The following is a 13,447-nucleotide window of genomic DNA, read 5'->3' as shown; positions in this document are numbered from 1 at the left end:
GCAGATGTAAACAGGATGTGTTCACACCTCTGAAGCCTCCGCACAGCATGAGACAGCGCTGAAGGAAGAGTGAGGAACGAGTACAGTTTTTTGTGGGTTTTTTTCCTTTGCCCCTTTATGTTTTCCTTTTTCACAGGTTGCAACATCCTCGCGGTATCGCACCTCGTGCACAGAGGTGTCATTTCACAGCCCACCCTCACCCACGTGGCTCCCTGTTGGCGGGGACTGAGGCATGATGGCCACAGAGCCGATGGCCCTGGGTCAGTGGCTGCTACGAGGAGCTTGAACTCCTCTGGCATTAATCCAAGGGGGGACAAAGAAGAGCAAAGCAGGATGTCAAAGGCCCTCTGCAAAGCAGGGATTATTTTTTAACTTCTTATTTTTAAAGTCCCCAGGGATGAGAAACTGTAGGAAGCAAAGTGGCTTCACTGTCCCCGCCCCACCAGGCCACTTGCCTCAGGCCGTGGGCACCGAGCGCGGCCCTGCTCCACGGCGGCTGGTCCAGCACCCAGACACCGGCCTCCGGCGGATTTACCTCATGAGTCGTTATTATCATAGGCTTTGGTGGTGTTTAATCGTTGTTAATGTGAGGGATGCTCATTATCTCTGCTTGGAGGCAGGCAACAGCCTCGGCACAGGCAAGGCGGCCCCTCACATCCTCCCTGACGTCACCGGTGCTGCCGCCGCCTTCGCGTAGTGCGCAAGCGGGCAGCCAAAATCCAGAGGCATGTCTGAAAAAGTCATTTCTCTCACCTGCTGTGGTCACAGCCATTTCCCCAGTATTCTTGCCACTTGAAACTCCCATACACGCATGCTTGCAGATGGGTCTGTTTGCAAACAAGCTGAGCAATGTGCTTTAATACCCCCGTAGATGTTTCCACCCATGATAAAAACAAGCATGTTTCCTTGCACTGAGTGACACCACACAGCAGTGACAAGGCAGAGGTGTCCCTGAAACCACGGCCACCAGGCCAGCCTCTTTGGGCTGGAGCAAGCTCAGGGCTGAATTCAACCCTGGCACAAGGCTGACGCACTACCCTGATGAGGCACGTTCTCATACCTGGGTGTCTGAGTAATAACTCGCTAAAATATAGCAATAAGTATGGGTCATGCTTATGATTGATTTGTTTTAAATTGAGTTTGCTAGCAGGACAGACCTGAATGAAATCATCTCACCCAGGTGTTCACAGAACACGATGTCCCAGTTGAAGTTAAGGATGGGTGGAAAAATAGCTCTCTCGATACTTACATTTCAGGAACAAAAATTAAATTAAAATCCACCAAAAATAAGGGCTGCTCTTTTTAAATTTCAATCAACCAAAATGTTTTCTCTTGATTGTTTCACAGTGCATGTCTTTCAACTCTGACCTTTAATACAGTTTTTTCTATGAAAGTATTTTTTTCAAACTAGCCTTAGCTTTTCCTTTTGAGGGATGGGCATTTCTGACTAGCGAGTCTCAGGGTAGCTCATGCATGGGGCACTGTACCAAAGTCACTGACCGCAAGGCTGAGGCTTTTGGAGGCACCATGAGCCTCTTGCCCCACAGAGAGACCCCAGCGAGCAGCTACCTCCCTGCCCGGCACCTGAGGGGCCGAGAAAGCTGCAGAACACCCCAGCTGCAGAGGGACTGAAAACTTCCACCACTGTGTTTATGGCTTTTCTATCCTGTTACGCAGGTGTTCATTACCCCATTTATGCGAACCTGGGGACTCAGCTACCCCGCTCGGTTTTTTAAACCAGTTGTTAAAGTATTTGCACAAAAAGGTAGAGCTGCTGCCTGCTGCAAATGTGATTAATGTGGATAGCGACAAGGTGTAAGAAAAGCACTGTTCCCTCATAAAGCTGCTGCCTGTTTCTTCTTTTCCAAACTACCTGTACTCTTGAGGTTTTCATCTAACTTTCCCATTTCTTAACCTATTCTCAATATTAATAGCTGATTTCAGAAGAAGTATGTGTGTAGTTAGCTGGAGAGGAAGAACAACCAGAATCACCCAATTCTGCAGATCTCATTGCCCCAGTCAGCCAAAACATAGGTAGAAAAATCATAAAATTTGGACTGTGAAATGCTCTCTTACTAAGGGATTCACCACATTACCAGGCCAGCCTGCATACTCCCAGCACTTTGATGAAGCAGTATCTATTACTATTAAAGAGTGGTAAACACCCCATTTTGCTTTTGTGGGTAAAGAACTATAAAAGTCCAGCTACTGAACCCTAAAGCCCGGGCTTCCATATAAATCCCTTCATGGCACACAGAGTAGGGGATACACAGCCTTTAAGAAGTAATGGAGATGCTGGATTTTGGAACAAGGGACACAAAGCAAGCATTGAGGCACCAAGCAGGATAAACCAAACCAAAGGACACAGGTTCTTCCTGGGCTGAGAAGAGAGAAACCATGACACTGCTAGCACAGCTCTGCACCATACCGCTGAGGCTGGAGAAAGCCTCCCTTCCCCCAAACACTTCACTGCACATTTGCACTGTTGGCACCCAGTCAGGCTCACACCAACTGCTCCATTTTTGTATCAATTTAATCTTATGCATCTAAAGTGTTGTTTGCCATCCTATTTCGTACTGCTGCATATGCACAGTGGGGCTGAGAATGCAAACTACAAAATAAAGCAGCAGGCTTGGGGAGAGTAGGAGAAACAACAGAGAACCAAGACTCAAAGGGGTGCTACTCCTGTCTGGACTTAGTGCCCATTGCCTTCCACTGAAAATGGTGATTTATTTGGGTTTTTTAAGCACCCTGAGCCTTTCCTTGTAGGATGCTGGACACTTCTCTTGTTTTGTTTGGAGAGTATTCAGCATATTCTGGACACCACAGTTCTGTGCCTTCCCTAAATCAGTTCAGCTAGCAGTCCTTGCAATATACTGTAAAAAATTTATCTAAAAAATACATGAAGGAAAGGAAGCACTTAAAAGTGCGCTGAAGTATTTGGTCATGAAAAACAGGCTTAGAAAGATAGGCCTGCATAGACCTCTTGGGTCATCAAGTCTACTTCCCTGCTATCTTAGCCAAACACATCATATAATCCCTTTCAGAAAGTCATTATACTCCATCTTAAAAGTAGCTTGGCATTTTTTTATATTTGTTGTTTCCACTGTTCTCATTGGAATGTAATTGCAGAACATCACTATTCCGCTGTTTGGAAACCTGCTTCCAATTTCCATCCTAAATTTATTCATGACCAATTTATACTCATTTGTTCTTGTGCCAATGTTGTCCTTCAGTTTAAATAGATGTTTTCTCTTCCTGGAGCTTATACCCATGCGGTATTTGTAACAGCCTCCCTCAGCCTTCATTTTGCCAAACTCCTCTCGGACTTAAGGTTCTCCCTTCCCATGGTCACTCTAATCGTCTTTTTCAGTAGCTTCCTGAAAGTTAAGTGAATCATTTGTGAATAGCGTGCACTACCCCAGCTGTTTTCTAACATGTGCCTCATACACCATTACCAGTGTTTATTACCCAGGTGAAAATACCTTGTTTTGTATGTTCTGTGTCTTTCCCCTCCTTTTCTTACCTATAAGCATGCAGGTATAGTAGAAGCCTGGTTAACAATACAAAGATGCATGAACTCGCACTCAAACCCTTCTGAATTTCATCTTGTTTATCCTACGCTGGTCCTCAAGGTCACTCAGTTCTTCCTAAATGAGGGTTTTATTTGTCTCTGCAGTGACAGTACCTCCCTCCCTTATGCTACTGGTAAAATCCATTAGCACACGCTTATTTTTTATGGGTTTATCATTAATAAAAGATGTAAAATAATATCAGGCCTAAGACCGATGCTTTGGAAGCTCTACTACCTTCCCTCAGTACTGATCTTCTCCTCTTACTACTCACTTTCTTATTCATTTTTCAATTTCTGTACTAATCTCCCATTTTAGCTAATAATTTCCCACATGGCGCTGTACCAAATGCTGTACTTAAGTTTAGATAATTAGCTCCAAGCACTTCCTTTGTCTAGAAAAATCAATTATGATGATATTTCAGGCACCGGAACTTGTAGAAGTACCTGTGAAGTGGAGGTAGGGGAGACGAAATAAAATTACCTTAAGTTTTTTTAACACCTGCAAAGATTTGGGCTGATTTTCATTTTCAGATGAGCTGCTTCATTCATCCCTAGTGATGACATTTCCATACGTTGTTGGGTTTTATAACAATTCTGAATATTATAACACTAATGCAAGAGCATCATTAAAATTCTCAGATATTGTTATTTGACTGAAAATACGAATGACCTTCAGGACCTTCATGAAATGAATGCTACTGCAGAACTGTTATAGGAAGGCCTTGTATAAAGGGCTATAAAGCAAGCTAAAAAGTAAAATACCTGTATTGGTAGTTTTGCTGATACAGCAGTATTATCGTAAATGCCATCCCTGTAGAAGTACTGAAAAAGCAGCTTCAAAATCAGCAGCTATTGCAATGTTTTTGAAAAAATATTTTACTGGCAAAATGCCACATTAAAACACAGCTAACTTTAAATATGATTTTCATTATTTCGTGTCACTTTCATTTTTATTGTAATCTAACAAAATATTCAGAACGACTGCATAGAATGGTATCTGCAGAGGGAGACTTGCTATTCACATGAGAATGTAATGCTGAGATTCAGTAAAATGCTGGTTATTCTGCAGAGTACCTGCAGAGTCACCATTATCACATTTCCTTTTTGAGTTGAAATGAAAGAGGCTGGAAAAAGTAGGCTACAATTAGCAAATGTATAATTAGCTGTAAGGTCCTGACCATCAATACAGGAGGAGAATGCAAAGAAATTTTGGCTTGAAGTTCACAGATAAGCATATATTTCTACAGTCTCCGTGTTAGTCACATTCTATGTATGTTGCTTGAGAAAAAAAAAAGGACCAAAAAAAAATGGAAAGTGGTTATAATGAATAAAGTTTGGATGCAGGTGCGGATTCCAGCTTTATGCTCCAGGATACATACATCGTTCAGATCTCATTTGCTTTGAGAAAGGGCAACCCGTGAGACTGGGCTGCCACAGAACTGCTCAAATGTTTGGGTAGTTGTGAGGGTGGCTGCAGATCCAGGCTTTTGCCCCCTTCAAATTAAGCATGTAGCCCAGGGAAAATTCCCTTACCTCAGAATATTAAGTCCTCAAGTGGCATATTAGCTACTGTGAGGATTTCTGTACAGTGCTCAGAACTTGAAAAAAAACCTTTCTCATCACCTGGAAATTGGGTGTTTGGTGCCATTGATCGGAGCTGATGCTGGGGGAGGACTGATAATATGAAAGGTTATGGACCTTTATGAATTAAACTCTTTATACTTATCAACATTTGTCTTCTGAGCACAGGTAAATACACACATACTGTAAATGACGACATTTTATGGAACTTTAACAATATTATTTCCTCTGTGTGGTCTCACTGCTTACCTGTGCAGTTGTTTTGAATGCTTTGTGAGTGAAATAACACTAAAATTGAAAGCTACATAATATGGTGAAATTCATATTAAAAGTTAACTGTGTTTTAATGCGGTTTCTTTTACCAGTTAATATTTTGTGCTTCTTCTTTCTCCAGAAGTATTGCAACAGCTGGCAATTTTGCAGGTGCATGTGCATTATGAAGCAGAGATGCCATTTGCGATAATGTCAGCATAAGCAAAACTACTCATAGAAACTTTCACCTTTTTATTTTCTGCTATTACTCTTTCAACCCTTTCCCGTAAAATTTGACAATGCACGGGTAGTCATAAGCATTAGACACCCAGCTGCTTTGGGGACCAGGACCTCCACGTCTTTATGACTTAACTGAATCAACTTCCAAGTCAACAGGGCTAAATCTATAATGATGCTCTCAGGGTGGAGTAAATGTCCATGCTGGAGCTCTTCCTGGACATAGTCCTGTGCGAGCAAGTCTGGGGTTGAATATACGCTGTAGAAACTAGATTTCTGCACAACACACACAGAGTAGTTAAAATTGATTTGCTGACATCCTACCCGAGTTCCTAACAGATATTTATCTGAATTACAACAGCACCATGTAATTAGGCATAAATAAGGGCCTTTGTTCTGGAGGGGAGGAAAGTTTATCAATTCCGAACCATATGCAATTGCGTGCCTAATCTCTGCCTGCAATTATTTCAAATACATACCCAGATGATAGCATTTATATTCATTCTGAGAGTCATTGAGTTTGAGGCCAGAAGAAATCATTATACCATCTGGCCTGACCTCCTGGATATCACAGGCCGCTACATTTCCCCAGTTACCTCTATACTGAGCCTTGTAACATGTTTGACTAAAGCATAACTATTTTTGACTAAAGCTTATGTCCCAGAAAGGCATCTTGTCTTGATTTGAAGCCATCAAGAGGAGAGAATCCACTACTTGTGGGTACTTTGTTCCAATGGCTAATCACACTCACTATTAAAAATGTAGGCCATGTTTCCAATTTGAATTTGTCTGGCTCCAGCTTCCACCCACTGGATCTTGTTATACTTTTCAGAGTTAAGTTAAAAAGCCCTTTGGTACCCATTATTTTTCCCTGTGAAAGTGTTTATTCTCTGGAGTCAAGTCACCTCTCCAATGAATTCCGTTTTTTTTTTCTAATAGGCTTCACTGAACTCTGAAAAATCACAGGGTAAGGTGTTTTCTCTGTCTTTTCTTCTTGCCTGTGTATTTTTTTTACCTGGTATCTATTTCAGCAGTGCCCAACCTCTCCTCGCAGTGCTGACAATGCACACAAGGAGCACGCAGGTCTCTGCTGCCCTGGAAGCACACACCCAATGCCTTCCTACTACAAACCTCCAGTCTGTAACAGTGTCTCTCCTTCCCAGTACATAATTGTAGGGTGAGAGAAACTATACTGTGCTGAAGTTTCATAAATACAGAATTGAGTATGTACCATTTGATCCCAATGGGACCAGTTTATTGTATAATCCGGGTTTCATTTATGACTGCATTCACCTCATCATCCTCTCCTATCAGTTTGTGGTGATGCACCAACTGCTTCACCCACAGAATCACAGAATCACAGAATGGCGGGGGTTGGAAAGGACCTCTGGAGATCATCCTGTCCCACCCCTGCTGGAGCAGGCACACCCAGAGCAGGGGGCACAGGACTGCGTCCAGGCGGGGTGTGAATGTCTCCAGGGAAGGGACCCCACAGCCTCTCTGGGCAGCCTGTGCCCCTGCTCTGGCACCCGCACAGGGAAGGGGTTTTTTCTCATATGTAAGTGGAACCTCCCATGTTCCAACTTGTGCCCGTTGCCCCTTGTCCTGTCATTGGGCACCACTGAAAAGAGTCTGGCCCCATCCTCTTGACACCCACCCCTTAGATATTTATAAGCATTGATAAGATCCCCTCTCAGTCTTCTCTTCTCCAGGCTGAACAAACCCAAGTGTCTCAGCCTTTCCTCATAAGGGAGATGCTCCAGTCCCCTGATCATCTCCATTGCTCTCCGCTGGACCCTCTCTAGTATTTCCCTGTTTGTCTTGAACTGTGGAGCCCAAAACTGGACGCAGCACTCCAGATGTGGCCTCACTAGGGCAGAGTAGAGGGGGAGGATAACCTCTCTCGATCTGCCACACTCCTTTTAATGCACCCCAGGATACCATTGGCCTCCTTGGCCCCAAGGGCACGGTGCTGGCTCAGGGTCACCTCGCTGCCCCCCAGCACCCCCAGGGCCTCTCAGCAGAGCCACTTTCCAGCAGGTCCCCCCCAGCCTGTGCTGGTGCGGGGGGTTGTTCCTCCCCAGGGGCAGGACCTGGCACTTGCTCTGGTTGAATTCCATGAGGCTCCCCTTGGCCCAGCCCTCCAGCCTGTCCAGGTCTCGCTGGATGGCAGCCCAAAACCAAACATTGTTCGTGGCAAAATAAGAATTCACTGTGTGTACATTCCTCTTTCCTGCCTGAGTTTCTACTATTTTGAGACTACAATCATAAGTCTACCTATAACAGCACAAAGGGAAAATATCCAGAGAGATTTTTTCTTTTAAACGTTTAGGTTTCGGGTGATTTATTAATCAGGTATAAACTAAAAGTTGAAGCAAATAGTTCAGTACAGCCCTGCATATATTCTCTCTTTGCACTAAGGAGAGATTTTTTCACTTCATAAATTGTTCAAAATCTATTGTGATGATGTTACATTGGTCTCAGTACAGAGAAATACACGTACTTCCACTCCAAGTATTTTGTGTAGAGAGCACACTGATAGTGGACTTCACTGCATGCTCATATCACAAGCCAGGCTGTCAGCAATCAATAAGGAAAAAAGAGCATATTCTGGTTATACTAACTGTTCTTTGAAAGTTTTGCCTTAGTATTTTGGGCACAGCTTGCTTTTCTGGCCTACATCACAGTCTTCAGCAACAAGAAAAATTACATTTCTGTCCAAAAAAACCCCCAGAACTGAAGAGATGTGTGTATACACACACACACATATGTGGTGCTCATGCATTTTAAAATACCTGTGCATATTACATTTCTTTTTTTTTCTGACAGATCCTGAAAAATGCCCTTGTTAAGCTTTATCTTATCCCACTGATGAGACTGCAATAGAGTTTACCCTGCTGTACCATCAGATGATAAGCTACACTGACAGCAAGATGATAGGTACTTCTAATTGTGTTCTGACCGAAATCAACAGCAGAGTTGTCCTCCTTGTAGCGAAAGAAAGAGCAGCTGAAACTTCTCTCAGCAGACAACAGGAAGCATGTGTTTTTTGGAGAACAGCAATCTTTAGGCAAGGCCTACCCAGCATTTGACTTCTGGTTAGACCCCTCCCGTGCTGCACGGCGCGTAGCATAGCTTAGCAGAACCCTGCAGATCTGGCATCTCCAAGCAGCAGAGTAAAAGTCTGTGGGTGGACTAAACCCGTGTCCTTTTCATTTCACTATTGATTGCAGACTAAATCAAATACAGTGAGAGAAAAGAGCAAATGAAATTGAGCTGGCCAAGACAACATCATTTACATGCCAAGACAAGCTCTTAGTCCTCATATCACTGTCACGGCTCTGTGCATTTAAGGCCATTTCCTAAGGCAGATGTGGGTTTTTCAAAGGTTAGAAGCTAAGCACATAAAGGCTGGGTGAGGCAGAGGATCCACATCTTTCAATCCGTACCAGATGGGTACCCTCTGACAGCCAGCACTCTTGTGCGAGTGCCTGCAGAGAATCATTTCCCCCTTGGCTGGCACGCTTTGGCAGCCCCACTGGTTGGGAAGCCATGGCCCAAGCACGGCTGAACCCTCCATGTCAGGGTCAAGGTCAGCCAGAAGGACAAGGTGAGGAAGACTGCATGTGGTAGCTTGCTACTCTATTTTAAGAGAAATAAAAATGCCTCAGGCGCCAAGACACGAGGTCTTCAAGGCTGAAAGGAAAACCTTTGCCTTTGTCTTTGCCTCTCTTTATGGGTTTCCTGACCCATGAGTCACACCCAAGTTGAGGTGGCAACGGCAAGGTGGGGGAGCAGGAAAAAGCTTGAGGCACCAAAGATGTCATCCTCCCTAGTGTCAAAGGGGAAGTTTTACTTGGAGATGTAACTTGCTGCTTGACTTGGCATAACACACCCGTGAAAGCTTGCTAGCAGGTCTATGTAAGGTGGGTCCCAAGTCCCAGGTGGGTAAAGAGCCCCCATGAGGCTGCTGCCCCTGTGGGACTGGCTCCTAAAAAACAGCTACAAAGTACCTCACATCTGAGTCTTGCTTCATTTGCATGTAGTCGTCATGATTCCCATGGGGATGGTGTCTAAGCACCCTGATGATGTTTGGAGACAGCATCCTCATCCTGAGCTCCTTGCCAGGGTGAGATCAGACTCCCCACTCCCTGGGCCCTCATGTCCACAGGTACCAACAGTTCTTTTTCTGAGGGAACTGTCCTCTAAAATATAACTGAATACCCTCACTTCTATTGGTACAAGGAAAATGAATATGAAAAAAAAGAGGGACTGGATCATTTAGATACATTTTTTGCCCAGCGCTTACCACAAATCCCCTTACAGCAAAAATGTTATCTGTGTCTGAACAATTTGCACTCAGACTTTCCAACCTGTAGTTCAAAAAATGTAAACATGGGGCCATTAAGATTTAATTGCCTCTTATATTCTCTGTGGAAGCTTTTACTATGAACTATTCATAAGCACGCTCAGTGTCCAACAAACACATTAGGGCATTGCTTACAGAGGAATGCGCTCTGGAACATTTTCAGGCGCCAGGTTGTAGTGACGTGCCTGCCAGAGGGACCCCTGCCCACTGGAGGGACCCCTGCCCACCGGAGGGACCCCTGCCCTCTGGAGTGACCCCAGCCCACTGGAGTGACCCCTGCCCACCAGAGGGACCCCTGCCCACTGGAGGGACCCCAGCCCACTGGAGTGACCCCAGCCCTCTGGAGAGATCCCTGCCCTCTGGAGGGACCCCAGCCCACTGGAGAGATCCCTGCCCTCTGGAGAGACCCCAGCCCTCTGGAGGGACCCCAGCCCACTGGAGAGATCCCTGCCCTCTGGAGGGACCCCAGCCCTCTGGAGAGATCCCTGCCTTCTGGAGGGACCCCTGCCCTCTGGAGGGACCCCAGCCCACTGGGGAGACCCCTGCCCTCTGGAGGGACCCCAGCCCTCTGGAGAGATCCCTGCCCTCTGGAGAGACCCCAGCCCTCTGGAGGGACCCCAGCCCACTGGGGAGACCCCTGCCCTCTGGAGGGACCCCAGCCCTCTGGAGAGATCCCTGCCCTCTGGAGGGACCCCAGCCCACTGGGGAGACCCCTGCCCTCTGGAGGGACCCCAGCCCACTGGGGAGACCCCAGCCTGCTGAGCAGGAGCAATGGAGTGGCAACGGGATGCTCAGGGACCACACTGGTACCCAGCGAAGAAACAGTGCCAGCCCTTTGCCACTCAGACCACAGAGGCACATTATTCTTTTGCTGCTAAATATAGGTGTTTAACTTCAATTTGACAGCTAAAAGAGGCAGAAATCTGCCTGAAATTTTTTCCTACCTCAGAGTTCTCTTCATCAAATATGAGGGTTTTTTCCCCCACCAAGACATTGTAGTGCAAATTTTGGAGCAAAATACAATTCTGATGTTATTTTAATTTAATCAGTTATTACATAAATATTTCATAAAGTACTTGCCTTTTTGTGTTGTTGAAACTCCTTCTTTACTGTTCTTCCTGCAATATTCTCACCCATCAGTTCTAATAGACAGTAGAATAGTATTGGCAGATTTTAGGGCATCATAATTTTTTTCCAGAAATTTTCAAAAATTTCCTCAGTTTTTACAAAAATTTCTTTACTTTATAATAGCATGTATATACTTCAAGTGAAAAATAACTGAGAAATTACTGAGTGAAAAAAAGAAAAGTAAATAAAAGTACAAGCAATGTGATAATTCTAGATAGCACGTTTCACTTAACAGAAAAAGGGGACAGCCGCTGAAAAAGAAAAGAAAACCAACAAAACCTGTGCTTGTCCCTTGACTGAGCCACATGCAGATTACAAGCCAGTGGAAATGTTCCTCTTAACTTCCAGACCTTTGAGGTCAGAAAGTTTCATGGACTATCACACTTTTACCCCACTCCTTTCTTACCAGTTGTGCCCCCTTGAATGAGTCCTTTCTTCCTTTTGTAAGAGTGCATAAATGCCCCCAAGGTCAGAGCAGTAACAATATCATCAGAGGCACAAAACCCCTTCCAATTCAGCGTCTGTAACACACTCATCTGCCTTAATCGTCAAGAAGGGCAGATGCTTAAAAACTGTCCCCATGTTCCTAATTAGTCACAAGAGGATAAAAGTAACTTTCATGGAGATAAGAGTATGTGGTTTGTTTTTACATGTGTTTACATGTCATTCTTCACTTCCAGTGGCGAAGGTATGTAGGGACACAGTATTTATAGTACCACCATAAAAAAAAAAAAAAAATCCATTTGTTCTACACAGTTGGTGCTCTATTAATGTGCTGCCTTGATCGGGGGAAATCTAATAACATGAAATTAGATCGCTAATTTTTGACCTCTTACTTCTCACTTCCCTTCAAGGGGTGAAGAGCTGTTTTACTGAAGCCTTTTTAAATTACATTCACTGAAAATTATACAGTAAAACTCATTCAGAAGATTATTTCTTTATAGAGAAAATGTGAAATTACCTAAACCTAGAGCATCATCGGGAACAATGTAATGAGCCTTTAGTACTGCAATCCAGATCACCTGCTAGTAGATATCACCATTTGTCCAGAAAATAGCACCAATTAGTATATATATGCATCCACCTTTTTACCGCCCAGAGGTAAGATTTGTTTCCTTCCCTTCAGATCATTTTCCCTGTCAGTACAAACTCTGCTTTTCCCCTGCCTCTCCTCCCCTCACTGAACATCACCTCCCACACCTTCACTGTGCTGTCCTCAGCTTCAAAGAAACAGAAACCTCCAGACAGCTATAAGAAATAAAGTCAGGCCTCCGATCGTAGCTCCTGGTCTAGCCGAGATGGTGTCATTAGTGTATTTTCTCACTGTATTTAACTTCCCTGGCACTTCCCCCGCGACAGGCAACGTGTCCCCTTCCACCGTGATGTACTGCAGCCAGGCTGAGCAGGCACGGATGCCGGAGAGCGTGAGCAGAGCTGAGGCACCGTTATTTTCTCTAGTCCTACATATTTATCAAAGTACTTTTATGGTCCCTGTCCAAACCCTACCTAAGCACTACAGGCAATTAAAGGCTGGCTCTACGAGAGAAGGATATAATTTTGCACGAGAAGAAGTAGAAAGTCGATACCTCTCATAGATTGAAACAACCAACCAAGCCAATGCTGGGCTCATGTCCCTCACCTTCCTGAGTATGTTTTGTGCAGTTAGACAAAACAGCCCTCAAAATTGCAACCAGGATAAAGACTGCTGCATCACCACGAACTACAGAAGGAACGCTCTTTGGGTAAAACAATTCTGAGATATATGTGTTTGTGAAAGAGTTTAAGATCCCTCCATGTAAGATGTAACACGTAGCCTTGTATATACATTGCTAAATAACTTGTACCCTGTATACAGATTTCAGTCATCACACAGCACTCCTTTCCATCATGCGTTTGTATATGCGAGCCTATGGCATTTTCAGTTTGCAACAGGTACCCTGGAGTCACAAGCTCAGCCTGATTTTACAGCCTGATCTGTAACGTTCACCCAGGAAACCACATCATTTTATATAAAGACCAAGAAATTATTTCAGCTATCAAATAAATTTATGATCTTGCTTAAACCACTCTTTTGTTTCATTTCTTCTTCCCCTCAAATAGTCCTTTGGCCCTTTTTGTATGCAGGTCTTTTATAAGGATGAAATTAAACACAAAGTTGCAGCTCAAATACGTAAGACTCGTCTGCTCTGGCTGCTGAGAGATGTTCCTCTACAACATCCTCTTGATTGCCTGGAGAGGACATGTGAGAAGAAAGGACATAAGGTTCCAGACCAACTATCAAAAATTGAATAACGGCCCAATTATTA

Source organism: Phalacrocorax carbo, chromosome 11 (assembly GCF_963921805.1).
Source record: "Phalacrocorax carbo chromosome 11, bPhaCar2.1, whole genome shotgun sequence".
NCBI lineage: Eukaryota > Metazoa > Chordata > Aves > Suliformes > Phalacrocoracidae > Phalacrocorax > Phalacrocorax carbo.
Note: the sequence above shows the minus strand (reverse complement) of the source record.